The following is a 15,441-nucleotide window of genomic DNA, read 5'->3' as shown; positions in this document are numbered from 1 at the left end:
GAAGCAGACACAGAAGGACACACGGCGTGTGACCCCATGGACGTGAAACATCCAGAACAGGCAGATCCACAGACAGAGAACAGGCTCGTGGGTGCCAGGGGCTGGGGGGGGGGAGGTGGGGGTGATGCTGATGGCGACGGGATTTCTCTTTGGGATGGCAGAACGTTCTGGAATTAGATAGTGGTGACGGCTGTGCAACATGCTCAATGTACTACATGGCACTGAAACGTTTATTTTTTTAACTTTGTAATTTTATGTTATGTGAATTTCACCTCAATAAAAATTAAAAAGGCAGTGAGACTGAGTCTGTGTAAGGTGCGGTGCACACAGCAAGTGCTCAATAAATGCATGGAGGAGTGACATCATCCCGAGGGAAGGGAGGAGGCCAGCTCGGGTGTCTCCTCCCTAGAGCTCAGGGACTCGTGCCAGAGTCTGTTCCCGTCATTGTCACTAGTCACCGTGCCGGGCCCTCCTCCGAACCGCCCCGTCTCATTGTTCTCCTTAGTCGTCCCATCTCCAGAGGAAGCCCGTGACCTGTCCTGGCCTTAGACTCCCCGGGAAGGAGGAGAAACTGGATCAAAGTAAAGTGCAATCAAATCAAGTCAGACGTGACGAAGAAGTCACCTCGTTGGTTGCAGCCTGGATGGGGTGATCCAGGGCAGGAGGGAGTGGGAGGGAGGGAGGGAAGGCTGGATTCCTGGGGCCAGGGACACCTGGGGGAGGACAGGATCCACCCGACCCACCTTGCTCGCCTCCGGGGTTTGGAGAGGCAGCTGGAGCTGGGCGGGCCATCGTGTGCCGTTGGCCCCGTCTGTTCCCACTCTGGGCTGCGTCCACACCCTCTGTCACGCAGGCACTGCGCTCTCCCCTACGTAGGGTTTGGGGTGTGTGGGCAACCTTGGCAAGATGCTGTAGGGGTTCCGTCACGTCCATCATCACCCCAACGGAGACTCAGTTTCCCAACGTGGAATGGGAAAGCAACAGCTCCATCCTCCCCTGCCTCAGTTTCCCTTTTGTGACCTCCATGTGAGGTGGCAGAAGGCTCAGACACCAACAAAGGGGGACTTGCCCAAAGCTGCACCCTTGGCTCAGGGGTCAGGGAGACCTCCGGGGTCTGGGGCCCAGGCCACCCGTGTTCAAGGCCCTTGGGGCAGCATCTGGCATGAGGTCACTGAGTCCCAGAACAGACTCACAGACAAACAGGGACGCGCTCAAGTGGCCAGCGTTTTTTTTTTTTTTTTTTTTTGAGGGAGATTAGCTCTGAGCTAACATCTGCTGCCAATCCTCCTCTTTTTTTTTTTTTTTTTTTTTTTTTTTTGCTGAGGAAGACTGGCCCTGAGCTAACATCCGTGCCCATCTTCCTCTACTTTATACATGGGACGCCTGCCACAGCATGGCTTGCCAAGCGGTGCCATGTCCGTACCTGGGATCCCAACCGGCGAACCCCGAGCCGCCGAGAAGTGGAACGTGCGAACTTAACCGCTGCGCCACCGGGCCGGCCCCTCAAGTGGCCAGCGTTTTATCCGCATGTTCAAAGCGGCGTCTACTCCCTGGGTACAGGGGCCACATCGAGGTTGTGTATCTGAGCGCTGGTCACTCCCAACCTGAGGTCGTCAGCCTAGTGTCTCAACCCTGTCCAGCCTCTGGTCCTTCATTGTCATCCGTCACCGTCGCCGTCTGCCGGGGTGGCTTTATCCCTTCCCCGGTTCCTGGTGTCAGGCATGCAATGGCGAGAAACCGGCTCACAGCCACTCCCACGTCGGGGCCAGGACCAGGGAGAGGCGAGCACAACCCCTGCCAGGGTGCAAAGTTTAAGGCAGGACCAAAAAACCTAGCCGTCAAGATAACACTACTCTGTGCTGGGAATTTTTGCTGCAACACTGGTGGATTCACAGGGAGCTGTAAGAAATAACGTTTTGCCCAGTTTTCCGCAGTGGTAACATTTTGCAAAACTCGATGACAATGTTGCAACCGGGATAGTGACACGGCTACAAAGTGTCTTATTTGGAAGTTGCCCCTTTCACTCAAAACAGAACAGTGTCCTCCCTGAACTTGAGGACGCTCTGTTCGCCGCGTGTTCTCACTTGGAAATAAAAGCACATCAGACCAGACCATCAAACCTGGCGCCTTCCCATAGAACTTTCTGGAATGATGGACATGCTCTCCATCTGCACTGTCCAGTACAGCAGCCACCAGCCGCATGTGGCTCCTGAGCACGCGAAATGCAGTCGGTGTAAACGAGGGACGGAATGCTTCATTTAGTGCATTTTAATCGGTTAAATTTATGCGGCAGGTCAAGCCCTCCCTTTTCAGCCCAGGAGGCCTGGCCCCCCGCGTTGTCTTTGGTTGATCCTCAGCTCTCACGCCTTCGGTTCGTTAGTCCTGAGCTCTGGGCATACAGCTGGCGCTCAATTAATGCTCATGGAGGCAGAGAGGCTGAGTGGGTGAGGTCTCTGCATGGGTGGTCCCTCCTGCCCTTCTACCCCCAACTCTGACCCTTCCAGGTGAAACTGGGCTTGTCCCCTCCAGGGCCTCACTACGCGCATCCGTGAAATGGGGTGGGGGGCGTCGTAATGCCGGGAGAGGGGGCTCCCTCATCTTCTGCACCTTCCCCCCTCGCATGTGCGGCTTCTTGGGGTTTCACGGCCCATGACAACCACCTAGAATAATAAACACACTCTATAGCAGTGGGAGGCATCTGGGGGAGGGTGTCACCCGGACCCCCACTCTAGAATGAGGGTGGAGGCAAGGGACCAGGTCCCAGTGGGAAGACAGCCCCTGACCCCTCCACTTGGGGCCAAGGAGGGAGCACGCCGGGCATCCCGAGCAAGGAGGAGGAGGCAGTTTCAGATGGGGAAACTGAGGCACGACCATGTCAAGTCATCTGCCCCTGGGCAAATGGCCAATATATTTGCAGGTGGAGCTGGGTTCTCTGACATCACCCAGAGTTTTAGTCGTTCTGCTCTCTGGTCTCCTCTCCCTCCGTCTCTCTCTCTCTCTCCTTGACCCCGCCCTCCCTCCCTCCCGCCTCCCTCCCTTCCCCTCCATCATAAAAAGAAGCAGCATAAACTTTCTTTGCTGTATATCCAGGACTGCTTTATTTCCCAGGATGAATATATCTAAAATATGTTTGTGCTGTGGGTTTTTAAACATTCCCAAGTGAATAATTGTTTTTTTCTACAGTGTCCACCCTGGGGGGTGGGGATGACTGTTCTCCTGACCATCGGTGGGGCGGGGTGGGGCGGGAGGTCCGTGACACGTCTTGGCATCTCCATCCTGCCTGGGTGGGTCGGGGGAAGGTGGCCTCTCCAGCTGGCTTCCTGGGGTCTGGTGTGGCCTGGACCCTCCCGTCGCTTGGCCAGGTTGCAGGGGCCGGGGAGGGCTGGATTTCTCCATAAGAAGAATTTGGGAATCCAGAACCTTCTCGGAGGGGTAGGAGGTGAGAGACTGGAAGCAGAGATGTGGCGGGGGATGGGGGAGCTCAGATGGGACCGCCCCCCCCCTCCCCAAATGGCCAGAATGTTCACAATCCATTTTGGGAGGTTGGTCGTGAGAGCTAAGGGCTGCGCTTTGCAATTGGGTTCGTGTCACGGGAACAAGACCAGACTCGGTACCCAAGGGGGTGGGGCGAAGATGGGACGACACCCCGCCTGCTACGGGGAGCCATACAAAACCGAGACAGAGTTCCAGCACCTTCTCTGTGCAAGGACCTGGGGAGAGGGCCACGTTCCAGTGACCTATGGCTGCATGACGTTCCCCAAAACCGCAGTTGAAAACAACCCTTTTGCTTTGCTCGTGATGCTGTGGGCCAGGAATCTGGGGAGGGCTCAGCCGGGAGGTGTGTCTGGGACCCTCGAGCCATCAGCTGAGGCCGCCAGGATGGAGGGTCCACGTCCAAGACAGTAACATCACTCACGGGGCTGGCTCCTCCACGGTGGGCCTCTCTCTGTCTCTACAGGGTGCTTCTCCTTCTAGAAGTTTCCAGACACAGCACGGTAGTCACACTTCTGGGTTACGCTGCAGTGACAAACAGCACCACTACCTTAGTGGCTTAAAACCACATCTGTTTCGTCCACACAAAGACTTGAATACAGATGTTCACGGCAGCCAAAGGGTGGAATCAATCCAAGTGTCTGGATGGATGATGGATCCACACAGTGTGGTCCATCCACACCCTGGAATATTACGCAGCCGTGAAAAGGAAGGAAATCCTGACACCTGCTCCCACGTGGACGGACCTGGAGGACGTGATGCTCAGTGACATGAGCCACACACAGAGGGACACACACTGTGTGGTCCACTCACAGGAGGTCCCCAGAGGAGCCACAGCCACAGAGACAGAAAGTGGATGGGGGGCCAGGGGCTGGGAGTCAGTGTTTCCTGGGGACAGAGCTTCCGTTTGGGGAGATGGAAAGTTCTGGAGACGGATGGAGGGGATGGTGGCACAGCAATGGGAATGTGCTTCATGCCGCTGAGCTGTGTCCTGAAAAACGGTTGAGATGGTCAGTTTATATTATGTATATTTTATTATAATAAAAAAAGAAAAAAAGAACCACAGGCTTATCTCCGGCTCAGCTCCCGGGTGGCTGGGGCCCTGCCCACGGCCCCCCATCCTGGACACGCAGGCTCCATTTCCAGTGGGAGCAAGGGACGGGCACCTGGAGGGTCTCGCCCCTTCTGTTCACAGCTCATCGGCCAGACCCTGCACGGAGCCCGCCCAGCCTCAGGGACTCAGGGACGCGGCCCTGCGGCCGAAGACGTGGACAGCAGACCTCCTGGCTCCTTGTCTGGGCCTGGGCCCAGGGGTCCACCGGGCCCGGCTCTGTCCTGCAGCGATGGTGGGGGCTGGCGGGCGGGAGCTCTGCGGAGAACGGGGTTTGGCACCGGCACTTGGCGGGCAAGGGGAGCACATTGAGAGGAATAGACGGGACGTGGCGGGACCTGGCGCTGCCGTCCCCCTCATGTCACCCAACCGGCCGGGGCGGAATCGACACCCGCACTTCACCACTGAGTCAGGCCAGGCTCCCTGTCGTCCAGCCACCGTTGCACCCGCACACCTCTCATCCATTTCCCCCTGTGTCCCCGTGTAAAGACCTGGGATACCGTGGCAAACGACACAGAAACCGCGTCAGCCCCGTCGCCACCCCAGACTTTGCAAAGCAGGTTCCCGGCTCTAAGCATCACCGGTTAACATTTGTCTCTTCCCAGAGGCCGGCTCGGGGAAGGAGGCGGGGTGCCTCGCAAACCGTTGATGCAACCTCGTCAGTAAAGAAAGAATCTCTTTCTGTGGGGACTTCAGATTTTTCCAGTCCTGACGAGTGACCCTCCCCGATAACTTCCAGGAGGGGTGGAGGGAGACAGGTACGATCCTAACCACTTGGCTCGGGTGCCACCACTCCTCTGACTAAGGTCCCCGAGAGCTGCACCGTTCATTCCAGAATGTTCCAGAACATTCCGGAACATTCCAGAACATTCCAGCTCGTTAAATACGCATTCCTGGTTCACCTTCCTGGAGTAAAACGATTGACCTTGGAGCTTGTAAAACATTATTAGATTGTTGGCCAGTCTCTAGAAGACGTTTGACGTGGGGAACAGATTTGCTCCGTTGGGTTGTAAACAAATCAATGCGTTTAGTCCGACCCATCGCTCTATGAGTCTCAGAGGCCCTTCTGATTATCTGAAAAACTAGAGGTCCCCAATTCTAGTTTTTCCTTTGCTGTCTCTTTGGGGCCGGGATCCCTAGAATCAGGTCCTGAGACAGGATTTGTGGTTTATGAGGATTCCCCAGGAAAACCCAGTTGGGTGATGATTCTTATTGGGGTGCGATCCTGGCTCTCCCCTCTCCGGGGGACACTGGGCCATGTCTGGGGACACCTGTGGTTGTCACCCTGGGGGAGCTCCTGGCATCGAGTGAGTGGGGGCCATGGATGCTGCTCGACCCTCCAGTGCCCAAGACGGCCTCCTACACCAAGAGCCATCCAGCCTGGGGCACGGGAGCTGGGCTATTTGTACCCCACACCCGTCAGTCATCCGCTGGGGGCGTCCCCATGGGGACATGACTCCCAGGTTCTCCCCAGCTCGACCTGAGTCCAGGTGAAGCAGTTTCCAGCTGCCTGAGGGCTGTTCAAGGGCAGAGAGAAGAGGGTGCTGGCTGCCGGGGGGCAGGTGTCCACGAGCAAAGTTAGTAGGATCAGAGGGGTCGACACTCAGCGTCTGCCCCACGGGCTGTGTAAGCGGAATAAAAATGCACAGCAACCCCCAACATGTGGCCATCGACCAAGCAGGTGGCCCCAGGCTCGGATCTCCTGCTGCCCTGGGAGGGCGGGAGACCCATTTAAAAACCCTGCACGGGGGGCCGTTAGGGTGGAACTGCCGACGCCGGCTGCCCGCCACGGTCCGGGCTCCTGGCGCGGTTCGTTCCCTTTGCTCCTGGTGGTCACCAGCCTCCACGGCGGCCCTCGGTGACCGTGCTTTCGGATGCTCATGCCCTTGCGTGGTTCTCTCACCCCCGTGGAACAGGGCGGACCCGGGTACCAACAGGATGTTGGGGAAATGATGGAGTGTGGCCTCTGAGGTGAGGTCCTAAAAGCTGCTGTGGCTTCCGCGTCACGCTCCCTCCGGTTACTCGCTCCGGGGGACGCCAGCCGCCATGCTGTGAGGACACCGCTGTGCTGTGGAGACGTCCTCAGGTGGGGACCAACAGCAGGTGGACTTAGCCGCTTGTCCCTGCAGAAGGTCACCCACTGGCTTTAGCTCCTTTCCCGACCCCCTGAATTTCTCAGAAGTGGGATATTGGACCCCAAGCTTTTGGTGGAGTCCACTTAATACCTTTGGCTCCAGCACTTTCTAGGTGGCGCTGGGTACCTCATCTTGCATCACCTCTCATGATATCGGTCGTTCCACAGTTAGAGGTGCTACGATTCATCCTCGTGCTAGAGCGATGCCAGTCACGTGGATGTGACCCGTGTGATGAGATCCCAGCACACGGACTGGCTTGGTTCCTCTTTCACGGCTCACCTAATTATCTCAACGCCACCAATCGCCATTGCTTGAATCCAGGATTTCATCAAGAGCTGCAGACTCCTGGCCGGTCTCAGTCGAAGGTGTCTTCTTTCTTTCCGTAAACCCACTCACATGCCCCATTCATGACCTAACGGGGCCATGCTGTCCCCGTGAGTGAATATTCCGTTCTGTGCCGGGGTAAATCCCACAGCCTGACTGAGTGTGAGACTATTAATGGCCCAGAGAGTAAATCCAGGCTGAGTCCACTGGCGCTAGGCAGCTGGCCTGGGCTCAGCCCCACCCGTTCAGGGTCACTGACCCATTCGTAGGAGGTCCCCTCCTGTGCCAGGGTGTCAAGGAGAAGGCTGGGCTGGCTTGTCGGAAGTGTTTCCGCCTTCAACTCAGGCTAATGTTGGGCAAGTGGAATCAAGAAGTGCTGGCCCACAGCTGATCTCATTGGCAAACTTGAGTTGCATGGAGGATGAGAACCTTTCCCTCTTATGATCTGTTCCTGGGGGCCTGCGAATTAAACTGATGAAAGGTATTTTAACAGGAGAAAAGGCATAGAATTTTACATGCTCAGGGCATCACAGAAAGAAGTGAATGCCCAACAGAATGGCGAGATTTGAGAGCCCATGTACCCTCGTAACAGGGAAAATGAAGGGAGAAAGGCCACTTACGGGAGAGCAAATGAATTTTAAGGAAGATAAACGGGCTTCAGGAGAACAAATGTGAGCTGCGATAGTTTGTAACAAAGTCTATCTGGGAGCAGGGCTGACTTCTCTTCTCCGAGGAGAGAAAATTAGAGTTGATCCGGAAAGGGATTTATGACGATTGAGTTCTTTTGGGAGGCTCTCCTTTTTGGCAGATAAAGGATTTCAGGAACTCAAATGCCTTCAGCTCAAAATAATTCTTATGCCAAAGTGGCATATTTTGGGGAAGCATATTCTGATCCCCTTCAGTTACTGTCCCCAAAATTATTGCTAGCTCTCCTATTTTTTTTTTCTCAATGCCAGGCATTTTTGTTGTGAATGATATTAAAATCCCTGGAGGGACCGGCCCCGTGGTGTAGTGGTTAAGTTTGCACACTATCCTCTGGTGATCTGGGGTTCACAGGCTCGGATCCCAGGCACAGACCTAGCACTGCTCATCAAGCCACGCTGAGATGGCGTCCCACATACAAAATAGTGGAAGATTGGCAACAGATGTTAGCTTAGTGACAATCTTCCTCACCAAAAAAAAAAAGAAAAAAGAAAAAGAAAAAAAAAATGTCCTGGGATTGGCTATGTAAACAGCGCCCCCTAGAGGCCAACACCAGCTTAGACAGGGCGCGGTGGTTCAAGGACAGGTGTTGGATCAGCAAACAGCAAAAACTGTCAATGAGGTGGGGCAGAAAGGCTTGGTGGCTTTTCCTTGTCACCGAGGTGGCTCAGGTTTCTGCTTTCACAGCTAATGTGTGTGTGTGTGTCTTCAGAAAGACACCAGGAGCTGAAGATGTAATATCCTAATGCCGACGGAACTGAACTGAGGTCCGGTTACTTACAGGGACCTGCACGCACCCAAAGTGTCATTTGATGGGTTTCAGCAAAGGCAGGAACCTGTGCCACCCACACGCCATCAAGTTCTAGAACATTCTGGCATCCCAGAGAGCTCCCTCCACTCCCCGGACAGCCATCTTCCTGATTTCTGTCACTGCAGAATTTATGCCCATTCCGGGATGTCCATCTAGTTGGGACGAGCAGGATGTCCCCAGCGTCCGGCTGAAGAGCTGTCCCCTCGTAAACGTGTGACCAGAGGTATGAGAGCTCGTGTTCTGAGAAACTGAGAACATTTTTTCCTTGAAACAAAAACGCTTCTCTTGACGGCTGCGTTGGTTTCTCTGCCCCCCTGGCCGGGCATGGAAATGTGAGATGTTTAAACCAAAATAAATAAGGATCTTGTAAATTATGTCTCGAAAGCAACTTCACCCCCTTGACCGCTGAGGGGGTCAGTCGTAAAAATGGTCATTTGAAAAAACCGTTGTCGTCAATCCGCCAGCTTCTGTGTCTCAGGCTGATTTGTTTAGAAAACATCATCCTGCTCGATTCGAAATGGTTGCAAATTTACGGGCTTTTGTGAAAGGCTTTCCGCTTAAAATAAAATAAAGAATGTGGCGTGTTAAAATGGAAACATCTATTTCTCACATTTCAGAATATTTCCCTGTTTACTAATAAAAGAAATATGTCCCAGAGATTTTTTTTTTTTTTTTTAGCGTTAATCCATCTCTCTAGCAATAGGACGGTTAGGAGAGGACACCACACTGGCGATTGAGAATTATTTGTCTCAATCCTTGCAAAGATTCCCATTTTTGCACCAAAGCTGAAATGGCGAAAACTTTCTGAATTCTTCTCTACGCTTGAATAAAAACTCTACCAGCAGGGGAACTACTATTATGTAAAATAAATTGTGAAATGGCTTTATGACCAAAACTCGCTATAATTTCATTGGCTGATGTCTTTTAAAACATTATTTGTGAAAACCCTTTTATTGTGAAATACAATGCGTTTTTGGAAAAATGCATGCAGTGCAAATGGATAGTTTAACAAGTTCTTGCAAAACCAACAGATGACCACTGCCCGGACCTCAGAACGCTCTCCCTTTCTCCCTTCCACCACAGGAGCCGTCTGGACCCCATCCTCCCTTCCCCCAGTGCAGCCAGTAACTCGAATTTTACTATTATTTCTTTCTCGCTTTGTTTATAGTTTGACCACAGGAGTATGCAGCCGAAATACATTTAATTTGCCTCTTTCCAAACTTTACGTAAACGGAATTATACTGCATGTATTATTTTGTGTCTGGTTTTTTTCTTTTTTCTTTTTTGCTTTTTGGTGAGGAAGATTGGCCCTGAGCTGACACCTGTCACCATTCCTCCTCTTTTTGCTGAGGAAGACTGGCCCTGAGCTCACATCATGCCCATCTTCCTCTACTTTATATGTGGGACGCCCACCACAGCATGGCTTGCCAAGTAGTGCCATGTCCGCACCCGGGATCCAAACCGGCGAACCCTGGGCCACCAAATTGGAACATGTGCACTTAACCGCTGCGCCACTCGGCTGGCCCCTGTTTGAGAGGTCTTGATGGCGATACGAGACAGCAGTGTGCGTGATGAGCGTCCAGCAATATGACGGCTCAGTCCCCATCAACAACGCACCCAAGGGTCTCCACGACACGGGTAACCTTTGCCTGGATCGCTCATTCCCGGAAGAAATGCAAACCCTTGGGGACATCATCCTCTTCACCAGCCTTCCGGTCGGCAAGCCCAGAAGCCCTCCAGCTTCAGAGTGAGTTGCAGGCTGTGTGCATTTGAATCCTAACTTGTCTCCACGGACAAATTCCATCGCGGGTGGGCGGTGGCAGGGTCTCTTGGTGAAAGCTTCAGACGTCGAATGGCTCACGTTGTTTTCCCTCCGTCTCATGAGTGAACTGCTCACAGCTAACCTCCGCGACCCTCTGGGGGCTAAACGCCATCGTCAGGTAAGACCTGGCGGCTTAAAGCTCCAGAGCGAGAAATGTCAGGAGCCCGAACACCTTCTAACGGAACACGAACTGAAACAACGGGGCTGGAATACCTCGGTGGCTTGTGCAAAGGCCCCAAATTTCTCCATCCCCACATGCACACCCCTGTGTGTGCACGCCCCGGACGGGTCGTCTGTTCCTCCATCCGCTTTGAACCCGGGCTTGGCCCTGTGACTCGCTCTGCCCTACAGAACGTGGCAGAAGCGAGGTGCGGGAGCCCAAGCGCCACGACGTGAGGAAGTCAACGTGGCCTCTCGGAGGCTGGCGGGCTCCACGGAGAACGGAGGCCTCCCAGCCAGCAGCCAGCGCCAACCGCCCCGTATGCCAGGGAAGCCGTCTTGCACCTTCCAGCCCAGCTGACCCACAGAATGCTGAAAAATAATTTGAGGGGCCGGCCTGGTGGCGCAGAGGTTAAGTGCGCACATTCTGCTTCGGTGGCCCAGGGTTCGTAGGTTCAGATCCCGGGTGCGGACATGGCACCGCTTGGCACGCCATGCTGTGGTAGGCATCCCACATGTAAAGTAGAGGAAGACAGGCATGATGTTAGCTCAGGGACAGTCTTCCCCAGCAAAAAGAGGAGGATTGTCAGTAGTTAGCTCAGGGCTAATCTTCCTCAAAAAAATAAATAATAATAATAATTTGAGTGTTTTCCTGACAACATTTGGTTATGGAAATTTTCAAGTGTATAACAAAGTTTAAATACTTTTGCAGGGAACCCTCATATGCCTGACACATACATTCTACCATTGCCCTTTCACAGTATCTATGGGTGATCCATCCCCCTGTCCAGCCATCACTCCATCTTATCTGTGATGCGTTTCACAGTTGCACATATCAGTTCGCAGCCCCTAAATGATCTGGTGTGCGTATCATCAGCTTATGATAAATGAGAGTTCAATATTCGTTTATATCTCTTCTTTCGAAGTAAAATTTATAGGTGATGACTTGCATAAATCTTTTTTTTTTTTTTTTTGGTGAGGGAGATTGGCCCTGAGCTAACATCTGTTGCCAATCTTCCTCTTTTCGCTTGAGGAAGATTGCCCCTGAGCTAAAATCTGTGCCAATCTTCCTCTATTTTGTATGTGGGATGCTGCCACAGTATGACTCGGTGAGCGGTGTGTAGGTCTGAACCCGGGATCTGAACCTGTGAATATACATTCTTGAGTATACATTTGCTGGCACCAGCCCTGTGGCCTAGTGGTTAAGCTTGCGCACTTGGCTTCAGTGGCCCGGTGTTCACGGATTCAGATCCTGGGTGTGGACCTACACACTGCTCACTGGGCCGTGCTGTGGCGGCATCCCACATAGAAGAACTGGAAGGACATACAACTAGGCTATATAACTGGGCACCGGGGCTTTGGGGAGAAAAAAAAAAGAGGAAGATTGGCAACAGATGTTAGCTCAGGGCCAATCTTCCTCACCAAAAAGCACACCTTAAAGAAAAAAAAAAGAGTAGTTTAAAAAAAAGTATACTTTTGCTGAGTTTTGACAAATGCACGCTTCTGTGCAACTGAAACCTCCATTAAGGTGTAGAACATTCTATTCACCCCGTGGTTGGCCGGATAATGGCTCCCAAGTATGTCCACTTCCTGAGCCCCAGAAGCTGATTCTGCAGATGGAATTACGTTAAAGATCTTGAAATGGGGAAATTATCCCACTAATTAACCCAGGGAAACTAACCCAGGGGACCCAGGGTCACCCCAGGGTCCTGAGCAGAGGGAGGCGGGAGGGTCAGAGGCCGAGATGGAGACGCTGCGCTGCTGGCCGTGTGGACGGAGGAAGGGGCCCCGAGCCCAGGACGCGGCGCCTCTGGAAGCTGGAGGAGGTGGGACACACTCCTCCCCTGGGGCCTCCGGAAGGACCAGCCCTGCCCGCCCTGGGTTTAGCCCCGTGGGACCCTGTCGGACTCCTGACCCCCAGGACTGTCAGAAAACAAACGTGCACTGTTCTCAGTGGCTACATTGCTGCTGATTTGCTGCTGCGCCCCTAGAAACATGTACGCTCCCCGAAATTCCTCTCCTGCCCCTTCTTCCAGTGAAGCCCCGAGATCTTTCAGTGTTTTTGCTCCGTGCTGATAACCGAAATGTGCACCAGGCCTCTGTCTGTGTAAATCACCCCACGACGTCAGGATTATCATAAGGGAGGCAGGAACAGAGACATTTCGTCGTCTGTCCTTCCTGGCAGGGGTGCAGAGGAGGCCACGGGGACAGCTGCATCCATTAGGCGCCTTGAGCTACACCTGACGCTGCCTGCCCAACTCCATAAAGACCTTCACCAGCTCGCAGAGCAGACAGCCCCGAGCGGGGGCGGCCTCCAGGCCCTGACGGATCAGCACGGTTCACACCGCCGGCCCAGACTCAGATTCCTTCCGTTTCCCGGCTCTGCCATCCTGAGGCTCCTTCCACGGAAACCTTTTCCCCACCAATCCCCCATCCCTGCAGACTCTTCCTCGCATCTCATTGGCCAGGACTGGTCACGTGCCCAGTCCCTGAGCCAATCAGCAGGCGAGTCATTCACACACCCCTGCCCCACCCATCCCCTGGGTAGCTTCCGGGATGTTAGATCTTAATTTTCAACTAGCAGTTATTTAAGATACTATCGATATGATTATTAGGGCCTGGACTTATATTTTACGTTGACAGATCAAACGAATAAAGAAGTCACATAAGCTATAATCGGGATCTTTAGAAACGTGCGGGGTTCACCAAATGCTAAAAGAAAAGGGTGAAATGATATTTATATATCATTTATATATAAATTTATATATATTTATAGAGGAGGGGTCTGCAAACGTTTTCCGTCAAGGGCCCGAGAGTAAACATTTTTGGCTTCGCTGGCCATGTGGTCTCAGTGGCAGCTACTCATATGCACCCTGGACGCCTGGAAAAGCAGCCTGGAGACACTATGCAAATGAGTGGGCGTGCCTGCATGCCAATAAAACTTTATTTACAACACCGGCTGGAGGGCCGAGTCCGGCCCGCAGGCAGGCGGTACTTGCTGAGGACCCCTGTAAGGACTACCTGACCAGTGAAGTAGCCTTTAAGCAGTTTTCCGCCTCAAATTTGTGTGCAATAATTGCCGCGCCTGATTTTATTCGGAGGAACCACTTTTCAGCATCCCCACCCTAAAGGCTGCCATCTCCTTACCAAATGGTGGGCATTCAGGGTGACCCCAGCTATATAAAAAGCTCCCACTCTTTGTGAAAAACAAGGAAAAAAAAAAAAACAATAAAGAAATACACCGAAGTGTTAACACTACTTATTTTGGGACAATAAGACGATAGATGACATTCGTGTTCTTTTCCCATATTTTTCTGGCATTTCCAAGTTCCTTTATTTTTCATGTATTGTTATTCTTAGAGTGAAAAAAGTAAAGCTTTGGGAAAAAGCTTATCGCCAGGTTCGGGGAGCCCTTGGCGGTGGGTGTAAGTGTCAGGCTTGTTTACTGGGGTGAATCTCTCTCCCCAAAGGGTGGAGGCGGTGGGCCCGGGGCCAGGGGGGCGCCCTGTGAGCAGCGGCTGCAAGGCGTGGAGCTGGCGGGGTGGGGGGGCCCCGGGCCTGTGGCTGCACCCTGGCCCCGGGGGGCGCCGTGTGTCTGTTGAGTCTTGAATGCCCAGAGCGCCTCTCCCACTCAGTGGCAGCTCCCTGGGCCTGAGTTCGCCCCTGTGCACAGTGGGGTGCCCTCCGCCGGGCAGACAGAGCCCCCGGGGCTGGGGGCTGGGGTCTGGGATCCCAGGTGTGGACCCTTGAGTGCAGCGTCCAAGGTCTGGGATGGGGTCTGGACTGGGGACTTGGGGTTCTGGGTCAGAGATGGAGATCGACGATCCAGAGACTGGGCTTCAGTGTGTGGGGTTGGGGCCTGAGGTCTGGGTTCTGGGATCTGGAGCGCGGGGTCTGAGGCCTAAGGTCTGGGATGTAAGGTCTGCAGTCTGGGGTCCAGGCCCCGGGGTTCAGAGTCTGAGATCAAAGGGATGGGACCCCTGGGTCTGAAGATGTAGGAGCGGAGGCTGCTGATCTGGGATCTGAGGTCGGGGCTCTGAGGTCTGAGGTCTGGGGTCCCAGTTCTGGGGTCTGGGGCCTAGTATCTGAAGTATGAGGTCTAGGATCTAGGATCTGGGGTCCGAGGTCTGAGGTCTGGGATCTGGGGCCCAGGATTCTGGATCCGAGTCTGAGTGTGAGATCTGAGGTCTGAGATACGGGATCTAGAATCTGGGACCCAGGGTCTGAAGGAAAGGATCTAGAATCTGGGGCCGGGGTCTGAGGTCAAGGATCTAGAATCTGGGTTCTGGGGTCTGAGGTAAAGGATCTAGAATCTGGGTCCTGGGGTCTGAGGTAAAGGATCTAGAATCTGGGTCCTGGGGTCTGAGGTAAAGGATCTAGAATCTGGGTCCTGGGGTCTGAGGTAAAGGATCTAGAATCTGGGTCCTGGGGTCTGAGGTAAAGGATCTAGAATCTTGGACCCTGGCCTGAGGTAAAGGATCTAGAATCTTGGACCTAGGGTCTGAGGTGAAGGATCTAGAATCTGGGACCCGGGGTCTGAGGTGAAGGGTCTGGAATCTGGGACCCGGGGTCTGAGGTGAAAGGTCTGGAATCTGGGACCTGGGGTCTGAGGTGAAGGATCTAGAATCTGGGACCTGGGGTCCGAGGTGAAGGATCTAGAATCTGGGACCTGGGGTCCGAGGTGAAGGATCTAGAATCTGGGACCTGGCGTCTGAGGTAAAGGATCTAGAATCTGGGACCCAGGTCTGAGGTCAGGGATCTGGTATGCGGTCCAGAGCGTGAGGGACGGGGCTCAGGACGTGGGGTCCGGCGCCTGAGGCGCCCGCTGTGGGCCGGCAGCGCGCCCCGCCCCGCCCTCCTCGTCGCCCCGCCCCTCTCCCCGTCG

Source organism: Equus przewalskii, chromosome 6 (assembly GCF_037783145.1).
Source record: "Equus przewalskii isolate Varuska chromosome 6, EquPr2, whole genome shotgun sequence".
Taxonomy (NCBI): Eukaryota; Metazoa; Chordata; class Mammalia; order Perissodactyla; family Equidae; genus Equus; species Equus przewalskii.
Note: the sequence above shows the minus strand (reverse complement) of the source record.